The sequence below is a fragment of the Sarcophilus harrisii genome, chromosome 3 (genome assembly GCF_902635505.1).
Source record: "Sarcophilus harrisii chromosome 3, mSarHar1.11, whole genome shotgun sequence".
NCBI classification, from domain to species: Eukaryota; Metazoa; Chordata; class Mammalia; order Dasyuromorphia; family Dasyuridae; genus Sarcophilus; species Sarcophilus harrisii.
The window spans coordinates 597,354,032-597,374,558 of record NC_045428.1 but is presented as its reverse complement, the minus strand read 5'-3'; the positions used below and the strand labels follow the sequence as shown (position 1 = coordinate 597,374,558).

At 34.9% G+C, this 20,527-nt stretch overlaps 1 pseudogene; it reads right to left on the bottom strand.

Annotated features, from left to right (window-relative positions):
* Window positions 1–1,426: 1,426 nt before the first annotated feature.
* Window positions 1,427–14,298, bottom strand: LOC116422144 (annotated as a pseudogene).
* Between the last annotated feature and the right edge of the window lie 6,229 nt (window positions 14,299–20,527).

Here is a 20,527-nt window from a genome sequence, read left to right as displayed (position 1 = left end):
AATTAGAGAACTCACATGCTAAACTAGATAACCATTGTTTTATCAATTCCACTGAGTTACCACCTTGTTTTACGATTAAATCAATCATACTGAGTCTTAAGGATATTTCTTCAGATTTCCAGCACTTTACAATAAATCATCAGCATTTTTATTCATCCCTAACAAAATCCAACAGCAAGAGATACAAAGAGAAATTCCATTGGAAATACAAGTTATTAGTATAAAATATTTGGGAATCTATCTGCCAAGAGAAATTCAGGAACTATATGAGCAAAATCACAAAACATTTTCCACACAAAGTCAGATATAAACAAGTGCAAAAATATCAAATACTCTTGGAAAGGTCGAGTGAATATAATAAAGATGACAATGCTGCCCAAATAAATCTATTTATTTAGTGCATACCAATTAAACTCCCAAGAAAGTATTTTACTGACCTAGAAAAAATAACAATAAAGTTCATCTGGAAGAACAAAAGGTCAATAATTTCAAGGGGATTAATGGAAAAAAAGAAATGAATATGGCCTACTTGTACTAGATCTAAAACTATATTATAAAGCAATGATCATCAAAACCAGTATGTACCGGCTAAGAAATAGACTAGTTGATCAATGGAATAAGTTAGGTTCACAGGATAAAATAATCAATGACTGTAGCAATCTAGTATTTGACAAACCCAAAGATCCCAGCTTTTGGGATAAGAATTATGTATTTGACAAAACCTGCTGGAAATATTGGAAAATAGCATAATAGAAATGAGGTATTGACCCATGTCTAACATCATATACCAAGATAAGGTTGATAAATGTTCATGATGTAGATGTAAAGAATAATATTATAAACAAATTAGAAGAACATAGGATAGTTTATCTCTCAGATCTGTGAAGGAGAAAGGAATTTGTGACCAAAGAATAATTAGAGATCATTATTGATCACAAAATAGATAATTTTGATTATATTATATTGTGATCAGACTAACTCTCTGGAAGATCTCAGTACCAGCCCAAGTCCTTGGTCTTAATGGAGAAGTGATGAAGTGAGACTCATGTTGATGGTCATGTGGATGGAGTCTGTTTATTCCAAATTCTCTCAGCTTTATATACCCTAATACCCTTGTATAAGGAAAAAAATACTGGGCATGGGGACCACATAAACAACTTACTATTGTATGACTCTTTGCCACTTGGTATCACTCTGCTTCAACTACAACACAGGTTGTCACAATCTCCTGACTTCTCAGTAAGACTGAGAGCTTGAAAGTGTTGCCCCAGCTGCTTTTGGAATAGGCAAGGAGCTCTTATTTAGTAAATGAAGATTTCATGAGAATTTCATTGGGAATTTTGAAGCTAAATTAATTTGTGTTAATTGTTTTCAATATCATACTATGAGTGAAAGACACACAAAACATTTCAGAATGATTCTTGACTCAGGAATTGGAATTATCTTTTAAAGTTTTCTTGGTGTTCCTGTGGGGCTGCAGAAGGATCACATAGCATTTGGGGATGAAGATACAGCCTAGTAATCCCGTGCTGGAGCTTAAGATGCAGAAGATCTCCACAGCCACCATCATCTTCCCTTTTGTGCTGTGGTATGTGGGGAGGAAGGAGACCCAGACACTACAGAACACCAGCATGCTGAAGGTGATGAACTTGGCTTCATTGAAAGTGTCAGGGAGATTTCTGGCTAGAAAAGCCACAATGAAGCTCCCCAGGGCCAAGACTCCCATGTAGCCCAGGACAAATAAAAGCAATGAGAGAGCCCTCATTGCATCCCAGGATATTGTGCTCATGGTCAAAGTGTATGTCTGCTTCTGGGAATGGGGAGAGAGCAGCAGCCAGATTGCACAGAGCAGAACCTGAATCAAAGTGCAAAGGAGAACAACAGAAATGGGTGCTCTGGTTCCCATCCATTTCCTGTTCCTGCTGCCGGTCTGGTGGCTCTGAAGGCCAGAACCACAATGATGGTTTTGGCCAAAACTGAGGAGACCGCCACCGTGAACATGACTGCAAATGTTGCTTGTCGAAGGAGACAATTCATTGCAGTTGGCTGGCCAATGAAGAACAGAGAGCAGAGGAAGCAGAAGAAAAGGGAGATGAGGAGGATGTAGCTGAGATCCTGGTTATTGGCTCTGACTATAGGGCGTGTTTTTGCTTCACAAAGACCCAGAGAACCAGAGCTGTGAGGAGAGACAAGCAAGCAGCTGAGAAGCCAAAGCCATCCCCAGGGGTCTCTTCATAGGCCAGGAAGGTCACTACTTTGGGGAGGCAATGATTCCTTTCCTTATTGGGATATTGATCACCAGGGCATTTCATACATTGATTTGTATCTAAAGAGAAGAAACAAAGTGTTAATATTTTATTTTCAGAAAAATTTTCCTATCAGAGGAACAAAAATAGTTTAAAAATATTCAAATTGCTCAAATTGATTCCAGAATCTGGTTGTTATGGACAGAGGACTTGGAAGGTCTGAGTATGATTTTTGCTTCAGATAGTTCTGTGACTTTATGATGTTGATTTAGTCAATTTTCTTCTCGCTACTTAAATTTCCCTACCTGGAAAATGGGAATAATAATTGTGCCAATCTCATGGAGTTTTATGAAGATCACATGTTTTAATAAATGGAAAGAGTTTGGCAAATCTTAAGTACTATATACATTTCAACAATTTTGATTTATGTGGTTCTTCATATTCCCATTTGAGGTATTTCTTGGCAAAGAAATTGGTATTTGGCCTTTTCTCTGCCAGCCCATTTTTTTTTGATGAGGAAGCTAAGGTCAACTGGGTTAAATGATTTTCCTAGAATCACATGGTTAGTAAATTTCTGAGGCTAGATTTGAACTTGGAAAATGAATCTTCCTGACTGCAGGCTCTGTACAAGCCTTCTGAACTATTTCACAAACAGCTGCTACATTAAATATAGCTTTTTTATTGTCAGAATTCTTGTAAAATATGAGGTATTATTCTTAGTAATAACAACAACAATAACAATAAATGTGGCCGCTATTTGTCAAAAAGCAAAGAAATCAAGTTATTGCTGAGTTCATTTCCTGGAATTGGACCATAATCTTTTTAATGGTTCATTTCCTCAGCTTAGAGCTCTCTGTTCTTTATGGTTTTTTCCTTCAGAGGAAAATGACTCCATTGTAGTGAAAATATTATTCTTTCTGCAATGTGTGTGAAGATAACTTCCTTACAACCTTTTAAGATCTTGATGTGTTTCCCTTTCCTGTTGATGTTTTGGATATCAATGACGTGTGTATTAAGCTACTTAGTGACATTTTCTTCTACACTTTCTCCACATGATCCTCAGGTTGTTTTTAGGGACATCAACTCAGATTGCTCTAAGAATATGAATGGAAGTTACTGAGGATGATTTGCCTGGAGAAGAGAAGCTTCTGAATGAACCTGGCAACTGATGGGATGTTTTTATTCAAAGAAAGTACTTATAGCTAGAGGAGGGAATGGGCTTGCTTTGTTTGATGCTAAAAGACAAACTCTAAAGCACTCTGGGAATTGAGAAGAGACAATTTAGGTTCCGTGTCAGGGTAAATTTTTTGTAATGTGAGTGATCTAGAAATGCCCTGAGATCCTTAGGCATCTTCATGAAGATGCTGGATGATTACTTTTTGAGTATCTGACATGGTGGAGCTTATGATTGCTTAGGACCTTCCAATTTTGAAGTACAATGATTGTCAGAGCCCATGAACTTATAAATATAAGGCCATACTTCTCTTCATAAAGAAGATGTTCTAATGAGATGTTTTTTTTACTAAAAGAACAATGGAGGAGATAAAGGTATATTTTAGTTCTAGGAGAAAAAAATTTCTTCCTGCTGTGTCTTTGGCATTTCCCTGCTTTGCTCCTTCTATATCAGGCAAAGAGGAAAATGTCTGACGTATATTGGTGAGAGGTAGAACAAGTCCACATAAGTTATGATTTTCACTGATCTGCTGAGGAAAGACTATGCTCCCACTTTCTCTTAATGATCAAAGATGACTGCAAGATCTTTCTTCCCAGAGGTCTTATGCCTGGAGGTAGTGCTCAGGGTTAAATTATTTCCTCAACATACATTATTTTCCTTTACTTCATTTTAGCAGTAATTTGCCTTATTTCACCTTGCTTGCAAAGCCTTTTCTGTTTATGCATCTTCAAATCATATTTGCATCTTCTCCAAAATCATAGATTTGTATTAAATAAGTAAAAGTAGGGGCTTAAAGAAGTTAGTGAGAAGCAGATTCCAAGAAATGTTCCGAATGACAGTTCATTTTGGATTAGGTAAATTTGTGCCTTCTTGGCAGCCATTGCACATCAAATGAGGAACAGTCAGGGGAGACAGCTGAGGTGAACTGAAAATTATGATGGATGGCAGTTCAGTACCCTGGCTAGTGTTCCACATCTCTTCCTTAGCTGTGCTGCCATGAATGGTCACTTCATATTTCTCTACAACTAGTAAATCAATATTTGCATTTTGTAATGGCTGTCTTGATGAAAAATAGTTGCAGAAAACTCTTAAGTCCTACATCAATGGGAAAAACATTTTAAATATGTATTTCTACCAATGAATTACAGAAATCCTAGGCAAGAAATTCATGTTTTGGTGTGCCTCAAACCCACAAACACTCCTGATATCGATCATATTGGGCTTTCAGTCTCTTTGATCTTTCTTATTGTTCATCTAGCCTTTTCTTGGTCTCTGGATTAACAAGTTTCCATTGCTTGGTTGTCACCTGGGATAGTTAGCTTTATTTGGTCATCCTGCATCTGTGTTTAGTGAAGGAGAACAAAAGTATTCTCACAGACTCACCTGTCTGGTTGGAGAAGTGCCTGTCTGCGCAGGGAACACAGTCATAACAGCAGACAGCCTTTCCCTCTTGGGATTTCTTCTGGAATCCAGGACCACAACTACTGCATCTTGACTGAGGAGGCTACACAGGAAAATATCCCAAGGCTTTTGAAGCAGTATTGATCATTATTTAGCACAATTTGTTACCTAATGTTTGTAGCAATATATACACTATTTGACAGTTTGATAAAGTCTACCAATGCTATTTTACATTCGTAAAATAGTCTTTCTGCCAAAGACTAATTCAGTTTATTTTTTATTTTTTGCAAAAACAACACAGATTTCTAAACATTTAAGAAGTGATATTTCTTCCTACTTACATCCTACTCAATATTAGGATCAGAACAAATAGCTGACATGTTTTTAAGCAATACAAAGAAATAAAACAGTAGAATGGGAAAGATAGGAGATGTCTTCCAGAAAATTCGAGATATCAGGGAAAATTTTATGCAAATATAAATATTATAAAAGACAAAATCTTAGTGATTTAATAGAAACATGACATAATCAGAAGAACTGGAAAGAATACAGAATTTAACTATCCAATGAAGGCTTTCATATCACCAATAATTGCAGTAGTGGTGGGTTTGTTTCAAGAGGGACATATCCTAGATAATGAAATGAAGTGTTCCTTAGGAAGCATTGTCATTGAGAAGACTGGTAGAAGAAATGGAATTTTAGCTGAGCTGTTTAAAAATCTTTAAAAAATAGCACTGTTTTTAAGTGTTGCACTCCAATGCCAGCCAATTTGGAAAACCTGACAGTGGTGACTGGATTGGAAAAATCAGTTATTTGTTTATTCCAAAGCATTATAAAGCTAAGAGATGTTCAGATTACTGAGCCATTGCACTCTTTTCATATCCCTGGAAAGTTTATATTCAAGATTTTCAAGCTAGGTTTCTATAAGAAGGGAATAAAGAAGAGTCAGCTGCTTTTCATATATGCAGAGGAATGAGGGATGACATTGTCAATATTCCCTTGACTGTGGAAAATGGAAGGGGGCTCCAGAAAACAAACATATAATCTTTTCTGCCTGCTTCATTAACTATACATGGATTGGGTTACCCATAACAAATATGTGTAGTCCTTAAAGAGGTGAAAGTACCAAATAACCTTTCCTGTCCCTTGAGTAACCTGTATGCAGATCAAGAAATAACAGATAGAATTAAATCAGAAAAACCTTAATGGTTTCAAAATGCGGATTACATATGAGCAAGTTGCATATTATCCAGAAGTAACTTTTCTGGGAGAATACCAACAATCTCAGATAATAAGACAAAACTTTGTGAGGAGAAAAGGGAAGAAAATTCAAGAATCCTCTTGATTTGATTGAAAAAAGTTTACAATTAAAGTTAGAAGTATACAATAAAAACAACAAAATAACAACTAAATCTTGCTGATGGGTTGCATCACTCCTTGTTAACAAAGAGATAAAGAATTGAAGCAGATAGATCTGAACAGCATAGAAAAAGCAGCAAAAATCAGTACAGACAAACCTGTGGCTTTTCTGGTAACTATGGTTTTGAGATTTGAACTTTGGAGAAATCTGAACACTGCATAATCAACAGTTTTGAATTGTGCTAGAGAAGATTTTGGACACTGCCTAAAACAGCAGAGATGAAACCAGTAAGTACTGACAAAAACGAATCCAGGCTAAACATTTGGAAAGTCAAGCAATGAAGCTGTAGCCTAAATATTTTGTCCCCATATTGAGAAAATGGAACCCACTGGAAAAGTCCCTAATGTGACAAAAGGAAACGTGAATTGCAGAGGAAGAGATAGATAGATACTATGAAAGAAATAAAACAATAGTAGTATTCATGAGATGTTGAGGAGAAAAGACCCTGATGTGGCATATTCCATAGTGTCTCAAAGCATTGGGGAAACCATGAATGTATGAAGAATAACAATATTCGAGGCTGAAATTGCAGATTTTCTCACTATACAAGAATTTAAAAATTTCCTGGGGTGGGAAATAGCAGAACTTATTACCAAAAGAGGCTTTTGCTAATAGTATTTAGTACAGTGTATTGCAGAAGTATTTAAAAAGTTAATGGAGTCTTTTTCTAAATCACTTAAAAGTATCAGAAGTTGGAAAGTACAGACTTTTTCTCTGAATAAACTCTCATGAATTTCCTCAGAAAAACAAATATTAAAACTTGTGTTTCTCTCTCTCTCTCTCTCTCTCTCTCTCTCTCTCTCTCTGTATGTGTGAGTGTGTATGTAGAGTGTAAAGGTAGTGCTTCAGTGATTATTCCTCCAACTTAAAAATGGTCACTTTTATTAAGTAAGAGCATTATGCATTTGACTGTCAGAACTGAGTGTGAAAGTACTTATCCATTTCTAAGAAATATTTAAAGCTATTGTTTGATAGACTTGTTAATAAACAAAATAATTTATATAAAAAGCAGTCATTTTTTTTTCTGAAGTAAAGATTCTGAGGGTCTGAATGTGGAGGGATTGAATAATCTTAGTATTTCAATAACTTTCAGGAGCCAAGTAAAAACTAAGCTTTTGTAGAAAAGGAAGAAGCCAGGAGAATCAATAGCTCTAGACACATTTTGGAGTCGAAGCCCTACACTGCAGGAAATCCTGTGAAAAAGTCAGTTATTTCTTCATCTTTCCATACTGCCCTATATATTAACAGATAGTATAAATACATAATCTGTTTGGTTGCCTGCATCTTTCTAGATAACTGAATTTTATCTTTAGAATAAAGAGGGTTATGAGGGAAAGTGAAGTTGGACAGGGACCCTATCTGCAGATTGAAATAATCATGTGTTCAGCACAATTATATTTGAACCCATAAATTTTAGTCAAATGTCAACAAGAAGGAGCCACTTGTGAAGGATATTGATGTTCTCTTTGATTCTCCCCAAATATTTACCAAGTCATTAAGTTCTATTTGAATGAATACAAGATTATTGTATCTTGTATATTGTATTTTTGAGGGAGAAAGGGATTGTTTTATAAAAAGAAGATCAATTTCTTCTTCAGCCCTAATGGCTGTTCAATTTTAGCACAATTTACATTCCTAGAATAGTATACCCTTATCACTAGAAAACCTGAAAGTGATTAATTTGTTTATACTGACTTGATCAGATATTGTGGTTTGTTTCACTATATAAATTTTTAGATTTGTCAAATTCCATTTGTCCCTGTGTATTTTGTTCTTTAATTGTGTCAATGCCCAGATAAGGAAAGTAATCCTCCAGCGGAGAAATTAGTTCATAAATGTTTGACAAATTTATGTCTGTATGATATCATGTTTGAAATTTATGATAAAAATTGGAAAATGTTTTCCCAATAACTGGGTCTCAAGCTAAGCATGAGAAAAATCTAGATTATTATATTAGACGTCTACTGTATTTAGAGCTGAGATGTTCATCAAGACACTGCAACTTCATCGCAACTTTACTGGGTTTAGCAGGAAGTAGTCAAAAATCATGAGATCTCATAGGAAGGTTTTGAATGTTCCCACTTTTTCTCCTTTGGAATCCATGGATCAGATGCTTTTCCTACTGTCGTAGGTATGCAATTGGGAAATCTCAGTATTTCTTGGGCTTTTCATCCAAAGAAACACATGCTTTTTTTTTTTTTTTTTTCTTTTTGCCCTTTCTGGATTGCATTATGTATGAAAACTTGATTTGTAAGCTGTTTTCTCCAAACTGTTTTTGTGGCATTTGCCTCTTTTAAGAAGCCAGTGAATATTTTGATGGTCTATATTTTATATTTATATGTTTCCCAAAGCTAACATTTTAATTATTCTTCACCTTTCTATGCCTTGTGCCCCATACTACTGTTCTCTTTGGATGGTGAATTCTTCACCATCTGTAGCCTGAGGAATAAACTCTCCCACTTTCTACCAGGACTTCAGTATCATTGTGAAAGGTCACATAGTTGAGAATATCATATTTTGCCATAGACTTATTCTTTTGTATCAAGACCACCTGCTTTCCAGCACTGTTGTTGAAATGGATGTTCTTTCAGAAAGGTCATGGAGCTAAAAATGAAGAAAATAATGATTCACTCAGAGACATTTGGTAGAATCTATACTTTCTATTATTTCCCCCAATATTTTTTAATAAGCAAAGATAGTTGAATCCTATGATTTTTCAAGTGTCATGGAATTGGGATGGATTGCTAATAAATTGGATAACAGAACCAAGATCCAAAAAGTTCTCATCTGGCTAGAGTTTTAGCCAAATATCAAGACTGAAGTAAAAATTTTTAAGCCTGTGGAAAAGGCCAGAAATGTCTATTCTCTATTTAATGAGGGTGGAGTTGGAAAGAAGACAGGAAAATGAAGCTTGCAATAGTGGTTTATTGTAGGTGGGGTGCAACAGAGCTTATCCATAGAGCTGTAATGATTTATTCCATGCCAACTATTTTCATATCCCAATATTGAGTGCTTAAGGTCTGATATGAAAAAAAAAATAAGCATGTACCTTCAAGGAAGCTATGTTTCTTTGGATGATATTTCATTGTACTTGAAGAATAACTATTGTGTGATTCAAGGAAAAGGAAATATTATTAAATTGGAAGGGAAAGCTTAAATATTTATACAGCACCTACTATATGCAATCCAGTATGCTGAGTATTATTTTTAATCAATGTGGTTTATAGATGAGGGAATTCAAAAAGGATTTCTTAAGTGGCAGCAAGCATTGGGGTCCATAAGGGAACTAGAGTCAGAGGTGAGGTTGCAGTATGTCTTAGGTTTAAGTGACTGGGCAAAAGTTTGTTGTTTGGTAATGTAATTCTAACTCGTAGTACACTCAGTAAGGTTTTATAGTGAAACATAATATGTTGAGTCAAAGGGTGAAATGAGTGTGTACAAGTGGAATCAGACAATGCAGGACTTTTAATTCTAACCTGAGCATTTTTTTTTTCATTTTCTCTTAGAGGTTATAGTGGGCTGATTATAATTTCTGACCAAGAGTGTGTCACCTTTAGACCAAAAGAGGGACATATTCAGATATTCTTTATTATGATCTTGTTGATCTTCCTTTCCCCAAAATCTTGTAATTATTAGGATTTATATTATTGTGTTATATATATTAAATTTATTTTATATACTTATATAAGCACTGTGTTCCTGTATCTCTCTAAATTTTATCTTTATTATTTATATATTCATAATAAACATATATATATACATATAACTATATACAACTATATCTATAGATGCATTTACACACATATTTATGTTGTCTTCTTTCAGTGTCAGATCATGTAGAGAAATTTTAAAAAAATCTCTGTGTTTATATCCTATTGTGTAACATCTTTTCACTTAGAACCATTCTAAATGCATATTTCTTGACTGATTGGCAGCTCTGTAAGTGATGAGTTGGAGGCAGGATTAATAAAATCTAATAGTTTAGATGCTTTTTCATTCAACAAGCACCTATCAAATGGCTCCCACATCATGGAAGTATGCTGCTTGTACTGGAGACTGAAGGCAAAGATAAGAGAAATTCCAATTATAAGAAGCTAATATTTTAGAAATGATGATATATAAATTCTTTTACTGAGATTCAAAATCCCACGTTAATATTTACATAAAAAGGATCAACTAGGTAGCAAATAAGGTAGAGCACTCCCCTGGAGTGTGGAGGACTTGAATTTAAATCTGACTTCAGACACTTGGCATTTTCTTACTGGGACCTTGGATATGTCACTTTTATTCTCATTGTCTTGCAAAAAAAAGAAAGAAATTAGATCTAAAGCTGGAAATGACTTCTATGGCTATTTAATTCAATTTTTTTAAAATTTACAGATTAAACTTAGGAAATTCAAGAAATATGTTCTAGAGTCAGGATTTGAATCCAGTTTCTCTGGCTTTAGAACAAAGCTCTGTCCATTGTACTGTGTTGTAGTGGAGTACTAAGACTGCCAGGGTAGGGAGAGATGCCTGGTTCTCACTTAGCCCATGGTGGAGGCAGGACTTTGCAATGCTGATGGTCTTACCCTTCCCTGACACCCTCTTCATCAAAAACCTTCAGGTACCACTTTAAATGGATTCTCACTCCTGCAATCTGCCACAAGATCTGAAATGATCTCAATTCTGAAATGACTAGAAATGAGGTGACATTCTCAGTTTGTTGTGCAGAGGACACTCACTGAAAAAAGTGGGAATTTGATTTCCTAATCCCTTATATCTTTTCTTTATATGGCATTCCTACAATAAGAGATTTAAGCATTAGTGCTTAGGTAGGGGGCAACCTTACCTTCCATGGATGAAAACCCAATATATTTGATTCCTTTTCTGATCTCACCGAGAACATTTTATGAAGGGCCCAGGCCACAGCATACACAGCAGTGTAGACAGTGTAACTCTGGTCAGACATACTAATGTCTAAATAGCTCAAACGTAGTGTGTCCAAAGAAGCATTTGCTGAACAGAGCCCTTCATCTCCCTCTCTCTGTTCATATGTACACTCAAATGCTATTTCCCAGAATTTTTTAAGAAAGGTATCCTCTGGATATTTGGCAGGGTGAATGGTTTTCAGAAAATGTTTGAATCCAGGAATCTTGCTTGTCTGGTCTGAAAATATCAGAGCTCCATGGAAATTATTGAAATAGATGTAACTGGGTTTTTTGGCAATATCCCAGTGACTGCTGGTGATCCACACTCTTGTTACAATGACATAAGGAATCTTGGTAAACATCCAGCTCAAGAGTGAATTTGTATTTCCATAAATGACAATCACCTTGGCTGTTGACATTAATATGTTCATTATAAAGTAGTTATAAACGCCAATATCCCCTTTCTGACCAGAGATGATCTTTTCTGTAAAGGCCACACAGACATCATTTCTGGTCATTTCTTCTTGAAGATCTCTCAGGAATTTTTCACTTCTTGAATCATCTGAGGCAACTAGACCCACCCAGTTCCATTTGAAATGCAGCATTAATAGGACCATGCCACGTACAAGATAGGTGTCTGTGGGGGCCATCTGATAAACAGAAGGAAACTGAAGTGGGTCACTTAGGAGTGGATCAAAGAGACCATAGCTGATCTAAATAGGAACGAAACAGGAGCCTTTTTCAGTTTAATGAGTTCATGGTAAGAAAAAATTTCATCGCTCCACCATTCCACCTCTGAACCTATTTTTTCATCCTCCCTCTCTGTAGAATTAACTCCTTCATTTCTATCTGGTATAATACTTCTTATTATTCAGGGCTTAAGCCAGGTGTCCTCTCCTTCATAATAATTGCTCTAGGTGCAATGGTATGTTTTTTTTTTACTTGTTTCCGTACCACTGAATCCAGGGATTTGGAAATATTTAATATATATTACCAGCATTCAATTGCCTAATTTCAAATCTTGGTAGGGCAAAACATGCCACTTGCTACAAGACATGATGAAGGGAACAAGTCTGATTTCCTCAAACTCTTTGTTTTCTATTTCTTCTTTGAGGGGTACTTGAAAGATAAATTTTCCCCTAGAATTTGCCAAAACTCTTTGGAAGCCGAAAATAAATTGGTAAATCTTCAAAAATTTGCCTCTGTCCTCAACTAGAATAGGATAAATTGAACTTATAATTTCTTACCTGTGGGAACTTATAGAGCTCCAGTAGGCTTCCCATGGAGACAGTTAAATCAGAAGTGGCTCCTCCAATGACCACCACGGACTTTCCCTTCTCACAGCTGTAATTTGGAATGGTCTGTCCCTGGCCTGAGAGCCACATGAGGGAACTCTCCAAGGTCCTCTCATCATTGGCATAGGCATTGTAGATGTGGAATCCCAGAGTAATGTTGGGTAACAGATTGGAGTTCCTGTTGATCTCTTCTATGGCAAACATTAATGCCAGGACTTGATAATAGTGTTTGAGCAGCCACCTGCAGTGGAAGGGAGCTATAACCCAGCTATAATGGTTTTTCCCATCTTACCTGTTTCTGGCTTGAAGACATTAGGTACTGTACTAGAGATTCTCTCCGACTCTCATTCAAATTTACTATCATATTTAGAATATAAAACAGTTCTCTACCAGTTACCAGCTCATCTCCAAAATTACCAATTTCTCTAGTTTGCCAAACTTTTTAGAAAATCCATTCTTAAATTTAAAAAAATGGAGACCAAGCATACAGAGAATAAAAAAAAATGTTGGGGAAAATGTTCATCACCTTGTAGATATGAGGTCCCTCACCTGAAAACATATCTCATTATAATCTTCAAATCTTACATAACGTAGAAACAAAAACCAATAGTATCTTAAAGAAAGAGAGGCACAAGGAAGAAGTTTTTTTCCAGGGTTAAGAACTGGACAAGAATTCATGACCAAAATGTTCATGAATAAAACTCTATTTATTATACTTCTACTTCTAATATTCTTACTTCTAAGATATATAAGTAATTTTTCCATGTTTGTACGTACTACTGCCTATTTACAATTTATAAATTTTTAAAGGTTTTAAATACAACTATCAATACAAGGAATCTAACCTATCCCTACCTATGTGTAAAAATGCTCCAACTGGCTAATAATTACAATAATGAAAATAAAACTCAATCTGAATCTTGACCTCACATATATCATAATGATAAGATTAACTACTAAAGAGAGAAATATGTATTAAAATGTTGGGTAACAGTCACACTAATGTATTGGTGATAGAGGTAGTAATAAACTTTGAAATTCTGGAAAGCAATTTGTATTTATGGTGAACAATTGACTGAATTTTGATGATCTCTTGAGTAAATGATCTTTCAAAGTGTTGAAAATAGAGAAATAGGACCTGTATGAAATGAAGTACTTCTTTTTGAAGTGACAAAAATATGGACTTGAAAGTATGGCCCACTGATTAGGGAATGGTTGAACTATTTCATATGAATGTATTGAATACTCTTTTGCTGTTGAACATGTAGCAATATGATTTCATAGAATCAGTATAAAATTTGTAGGAACAAATATAGTATGATGATTGTTTAAAGCTATGTATATATAAATATCTATTGCTTTACGTAAATGTATTATTACAATTAACAATTTATACTTTAACAGCAATATTGTAAAAATAACATAAGTGCAAAAACCTCAGAACTGTGAAAAAAGTATAGATCCACAAATGATTGTAAAGGATTAATTATGAGGAATATATATCCATCATTACAGAAAACTGATGTAGTGATGTGCAAAATAAGACACTTATTGTTGATTTTCCACTAAGGGAATATTCTTGTTGGATTATGCTTAATTGATACATGGCTTTTTCTTTTCTTATTTCTAAAGATAAATTGCAGGTTATACAGAAAAAGTTAATCTTTGATAATTGAAACTATTAGTTAAAATATAAGGCAATAAGTACTTACTCATACTCCTTAGTATTGTTTTGAGGGTTCAACCAAAACCTTTTCCAAACTGGAATTTTGTTCAATTTATGGAGAACTAAAGGAAAAAATCCTCCAATAACAAGATCACCATCTCTGTAGTATGTGGAACTGAAAGTCCTTTTTAGGCCGCAGAGGGTCCCTTCCTCCTTACACTCCAAAAATGACACTTTTGAGATCAGGAAGAAGAACAGGGAGAACATCAGGGAGACTGCTGTCCCACTCCCAGCCAGGGTCAATTTGCCTTTTAGCCAGGTTTGTGATATGTGGTGGAAGAAGCAGGGCAATAGCAGATACGGCAAGGAATGGAAAGCTCTCATGCAGGCAAACAGTGTTTTAGATAGCTTCTCAAGCTTAATTCTGCTTCTCATTCTTGTGGAGATAGAAAGTAATATGACTCTGGCACATATCATAGACAGGCAATGCCAGTTAGATCAGAGTTTATTTATGAGGATTGTCCCTGACTAAAATATCATTGATGTCCTTGTTTGTCTCTGTTGATAAGATCCTGTGTTTGTATCCCTCCAGCCCAGAGAGGGAGCTTATTCCATCAAGGACTCTTGGGAACTTTATTGCTTGGGGCTGTGCACCTGTGTCCGTGTCTGAGTAAAGAACTTGTTTTTCTCAGTCCTCCTTCCCAGTTCCTCTGTTCTCCTCACTATTAATTGGCATCAGGTGGGTTGAAGCCCCAGTGACCTCCCCAGAGGCAGAGGAATATCATGCCATGTAAGAATATAGATAGGATTTTGGTTAATTCTGGTCTGGTGCATCATAGTATGAGAGGTGACAAGGTCAGAAAGTGGTAGTGACTGAGCAGCCAAGATTTAAATAATCCTAAACTCCTCTAGCCCATATCCTGAAATCACAAAGTCCTGCAGCCAGGGGTTATTCTCTAAATAATTATCTCTTACATAGCTCCTTTCCCAAGTATGTTTTCATTCATTTTTCTAGCAGCACATAGAAATGTTTTCTGCCATTATTAGTTGAAAAAGACCCCAGAAAAAGATAGATTTCTAACAACTTTTGCTTGAGAAGAACCTTGCTTTTATTCATGTAGTCAGTCAATATTCAGCTTCTCAACTTCATAAACGCCTAGTTTTGAACCAGGCATGTCATATCTCAATTCTGTTCCTAAAACAGGACAGCACAATATTGCTCCATTTTCTTAAATGCTATAAGTCTTTATACTGGATGAACAGTTATGCAATTAAAATGAATCATTTAATTCTATGGCAGAATTCAATAACCTAAAAGAATTAACAACTTACAACTGCAATGGCAGACAGAGTTTTCTTAATGGAGAGGATTTTATCCCATTGCATTCATGTGTCTATTCTCCAGTCCTAACCTGTATATTCAGTGATTTAGGGATCCAAAGACAAAAACCTGAATTGTTAGTCCCTTCTGTTAAGGAATTTCCCATCTACTGAGAAAAAAAGATGAAAGAAAGAACAGATGTTTCTCTGCTTCGATCTTCAATGATTCTTTATGCTTGGTGCTAATGTGGTGGGAAGGTCTCGCTGTATTGTTTTATGTCTTTTCTCATCACCCTAAGTTGGGCAATCAATTCCTACTTAGGTTGCAGATGTGCTCATAATATGGAGACTTGAGAGTAATATCATAGCACAGTTGCAATTGTGTTCTTTATAGCCAGAAATAACTTTTGCAATTCTAGATGGGATAATAAGTATTGATGATAAAGATGATGGTAAGAGAATACTTTGAACAAAATTTTAAAAAAATGAAAAGAAAAGGTAAGAAAATAATGGAAATTTAGGGAAATAAAGATAAAAGGGGAAAGAATAAGAGAAAACGAGAATCAGGAAAAGAATAAAATAATGATAATGTACTTGGTAGTGTAGAGAAGAGTAAAGATTTAGAAAGAAAGGGAGAAGGATGAGACTAAAATAGGGGAAAAGGAAGAAAAAAAGATAAGATGAAATGAAATGATCTGCATTTATGCAGTACTTCTTTCATATATTGTTATTGTGCCAAACAATTTTGTAATTTGACTTGTGAAACATAAATCTAATTGTAAAGGCAGAGATTAAGGCACATATAGAAGAAAGAACATTGCACAATCATATGAAAACACTCAAGGTCATTTGTATTTTCCCAGTTTTTAATGTAGAATTTCTCTAATTCTACATTCTCTATTCACTCAACAGTTTGTCACATTGAAATGAACAGCTGCTCTTTTAGAACTGAGTTAGACTTACCTTGATCAACTTCTTTTCAGCATTCTACTCAGATAGATCTATGTATCAGGCTACTCAAGTAGCTGACACAATTCAAAAGCATATTTGTAATCCAGACAAATGGACTGCCCAGAGACAGTAGATAAGATATGTAATTATTACACTCTGTTCAGTCCTTTCTTTCTTAACCTTTCTTAACCTTAACCTTCTTTCTTAACCTTTAAATAACATATATTTTCCCCTGTTTACTTTTCTATGCTTCTCTTCAGTCTTGTGTTTGTAGGTTAAATTTTTTGTGTAGAAAATTGTTTTTTTGTGTTTTTTTCAACAGAAATGTTTGAAAGCTTCTTACTTTATTGAAGCCCCATTGCCTTCTCTGAAAGGTGATACTGAGTCTCACTATTTAATTAATTGTTAATTGTAATCCCAGGTCCTTTGCCTTCTAGAATATGGTATTTTAAGCTTTCTTTATTGTACGCTTTATTGTAGAAGCACCCAGATCCTGGGTAATCCTGACTGTTTCTCCCTGATATTTGAGATGCTTTTGCCTGGCAGCTTACAGTATTTTTAATTTGAGATTGTAGTTCTAGAGATTTACAACAGTGGTACTTGGGGTTTTCCTTGTAGGAACTCTTTCTGAAGGTGATTAATGGTTCTGTCAAGGAGAATTTCCTCTTCTGTTTCTAGAATATTGGGACTATATTATACTGTCCTAAAATAGGACAATATAATATTCCTCAATTTCTTAAATGCTATAGTATTTATGCTTAAAGATCAGTTATATAATTAAAATGAGACATTTAAACTTCTGATAGAATTCAATCAAGTAAAAATAATTAACAACTTGCTACTAAATGGCAGACAGAGTTTTCTTAATGGAGAGGAATTTTTACTAATGAATTCATGGGTTTAGTCTCTAATCCTAACCTGTATATTCAGTGGTCTAGGGAACCAAAGAAAAAATCTGAATCATTAATTCCTTCCATTAAGGAATTTTTAGTCTACTGAGAAAAAAGATGTAAAAGGAACATTTGCTTCTTTGCTTGGATCTCTGATGATTTTTTAAGACTGATGCTAATGTGGAAGGAAAGGCTCATTGAGCTGTTTTGTGTTTTTCCCCACCACCCAAATTTGGACATTCAATCCTACTTAAATTGCAGATGGGCTCAAAATATGCAGCCTTAGAGTAATGTTGGAGGAGAGTTGCAGTGAGGAATATTTGCTCTTTGTAGCCAGAAATACCTTTTACAATTCCGTATGGGATAACAATTAAGATGACAAAGACGATAGTAAGAAGATAAGTTATATAGAGTAACAAATAAAATGAAAAGAAGAAAGTAAAATTTGAGAAGTAGAGAGAAAAAGAATAACAGGAAAAGAATAAAATAACATCGATGATGATGTTGTACTTGGTAGTGTAGAGAAGAATAAAGATTTAGAAAGAAAGGGAGAAGGATGAGACTAATATAGGAGAAGAGGAAGTAAAAAAGATAAGATGAAATGAAATGATTTACATTTATACAGTACTTCTTTTATATATCGGTATTGTTCCAAATGGTTTTGTAACTTAACTTGTGAAGTGTAAGTCTCATTTTAAAGGCAGAGATTGAGACAAATATGGAAGAAAGCACTTCTGCTTACTACACAATCATATGAAAACATTGGAGCTCATTTGTATTTTTCCAGTTTTTAACTTAGAATTTCTCTAATTCTGCATTCCCCTTTCACTTAAAAGTATGTCACATTTAAAAGAATAGTTGCTCCTTTAGAATTGTGTTAGACTTACCTTGAATAACTTCTTTTTTACACTCTACACAGATAGATTATGTATCAGGCTCTTCAAGTATCAAAGCTGACAAAATCAAAAGTATATTTGTATTCCAGACAAGTGAACTGTCTAGAGACATTGATATGACATAAAGTCATTGTACCACATTCAGTTCTTTCTTTCCTTCTAATTTTTTTTAACTTGTTGCAGTCTAGTTTTTGATCTTATTACTTAAATGAAACCAGTTTTGGTTGTTCTTGTTGAAGTTACCCATATCACCTGATGACCAAATTTTTAAAAAGTAAATAAATAAAATAATTCACTAAAAGTCAGAACTGAACAAATGGAAATGAATGACTCAATGAGACACCAAGAATCAGTCAAGGAAAACAAAAAGAAATGAAAAACAGAAAAAAAAGTAAAATACCTACTCGGGAAAACAACTGTCCTAAAAATAGATCTGGAAGGTATAATCTAAAAATTCCTGGACTTCCTGACAACCATGATGAAAAAAAAGAGCCTAGAGACTCTTTTTCAGGAAATGATCAAAGAGAACTGCCCAGATATCATAGAGTCAGTAGGTAAAATCATCATTGAAAGAAATCACCGAGCATCTCCTTAAAGAGACCCCAAAATTAAAACTCCAAGCAATATTGTGGCTACATTTTAGAGCTATAGGACTATAGTTTTCTTGTTGGTTTTCTGGAGGTCTTGGAGCAGCCTTCCTTTCATCAGATTAATCACCACAAAAATAGCCAGGTGTTACTCAGTGGAGGAAATGTAGGAGGACAGGTCAGCCAGCATGGTGGTGTGAGATGGAGTGAATCTGTCTTCTTGGCTCCGAGAGCTTGAGCTCCCACCTCCAGTCCTCTGTGTTCTCCAAGTCTGATCCTGACTGAGTTTGTCCCAGTTTATATGCTCTCTTATAATTAGATCATTTACAGTATACTGAGTATAAACCAATAATTATATTGCTAGGGAACCATTATTTGTTGTAAGATAACCATTGTCTTATCAATTCCTACCTTGTTGTAGGATTAAATCAATCATACTGAGCCTTAAGTATATTTTTTCATATGTCCAGCACTTTACAATAAACCATCAGCATTTTTATAGATAACTAACAAAATCGAACAGCAAGGGATACAAAGAGAGATTCCATTGGAAATATATATTATTAGTATAAAATATTTGGGAATCTATCTGCCAAGAGAAAGTCAGGAACTATATGAGCAAAACCACAAAACCTTTCCCACACAAAGTCAGATATAAAAAATTGCAAAAATATCAAGTGCTCTTGGATAGGTCGAGTGAATATAATAAAGATGACAATGCTGCCCAAATAAATCTATTTATTTAGTGCATACCAATCAAACTCCCAGGAAAGTATTTTACTGAGCTAGAAAAAAATAACAATAAAGTTCATCTGGAAGAACAAAAGGTCAAGAATGTCAAGGGAATTAATGGAAAAAAGGAAATGAAGGTGGCCTAGTTGTACCAGATCTAAAACTATATTATAAAGCAATGGTCATCAAACCATTTGGTACTGGCTAAGAAATAGACTAGTTGATTAGAGAAATAGGTTAGGTTCACAGGAAAAAATAATCAATGACTATAGCAATCTAGTTTTTGACAAACCCAAAGATCCCAGCTTTTGGGATAACAATTATCTATTTGACAAAACCTGCTGGGAATATTGGAAAATAGCATAATAGAAATGAGGCATTGACCCACGTCTAACATCATATATGAAGATAAGGTTGATACATGTTCATGATGTAAAGAATACTATTATAAACAAATTAGAAGAACATAGGATAGTTTACCTCTCAGATCTGTGGAGGAAGGAATTTGTGACCAAAGAAGAATTAGAGATCATTATTGATCACAAAATAGATAATTTTGATTATATTATATTGTGGTCAGATTAATTCTCTGGAAGATCTCAGTACCAGCCCAAGTCCTTGGTCTTAATGGAGAAGTGATTAAGTGAGATTCATGTGAATGGTCATGTGGATGGAGTCTGTTTGTTCCAAATTCTCTCAGCTTTACATACCCTAATACCCTTGTATAACCAAAGCAATACTGGGCATGGGGACCACATAAACAACTTGCTATAGTACATAGATGACTCTTTGCCACTTGGTATCATTCTGTTTCAACTACAACACAGGTTGTCACCACCTCCTGACTTCTCAGTAAGACTGAGAGCTTGAAAGTGTTGCCCCAGCTGCTTTTGGAATAGGCAAGAAGCATTTATGTAGTGAATGTAGATTTTGTGAGGATTGCATTGGGAATTTTGAAGCTAAATTAATTTGTACTAATAATTTTCAATTTCATACTATGAGTGAAAGACAGATAGATCATTTCAGAATGATTCTTGAC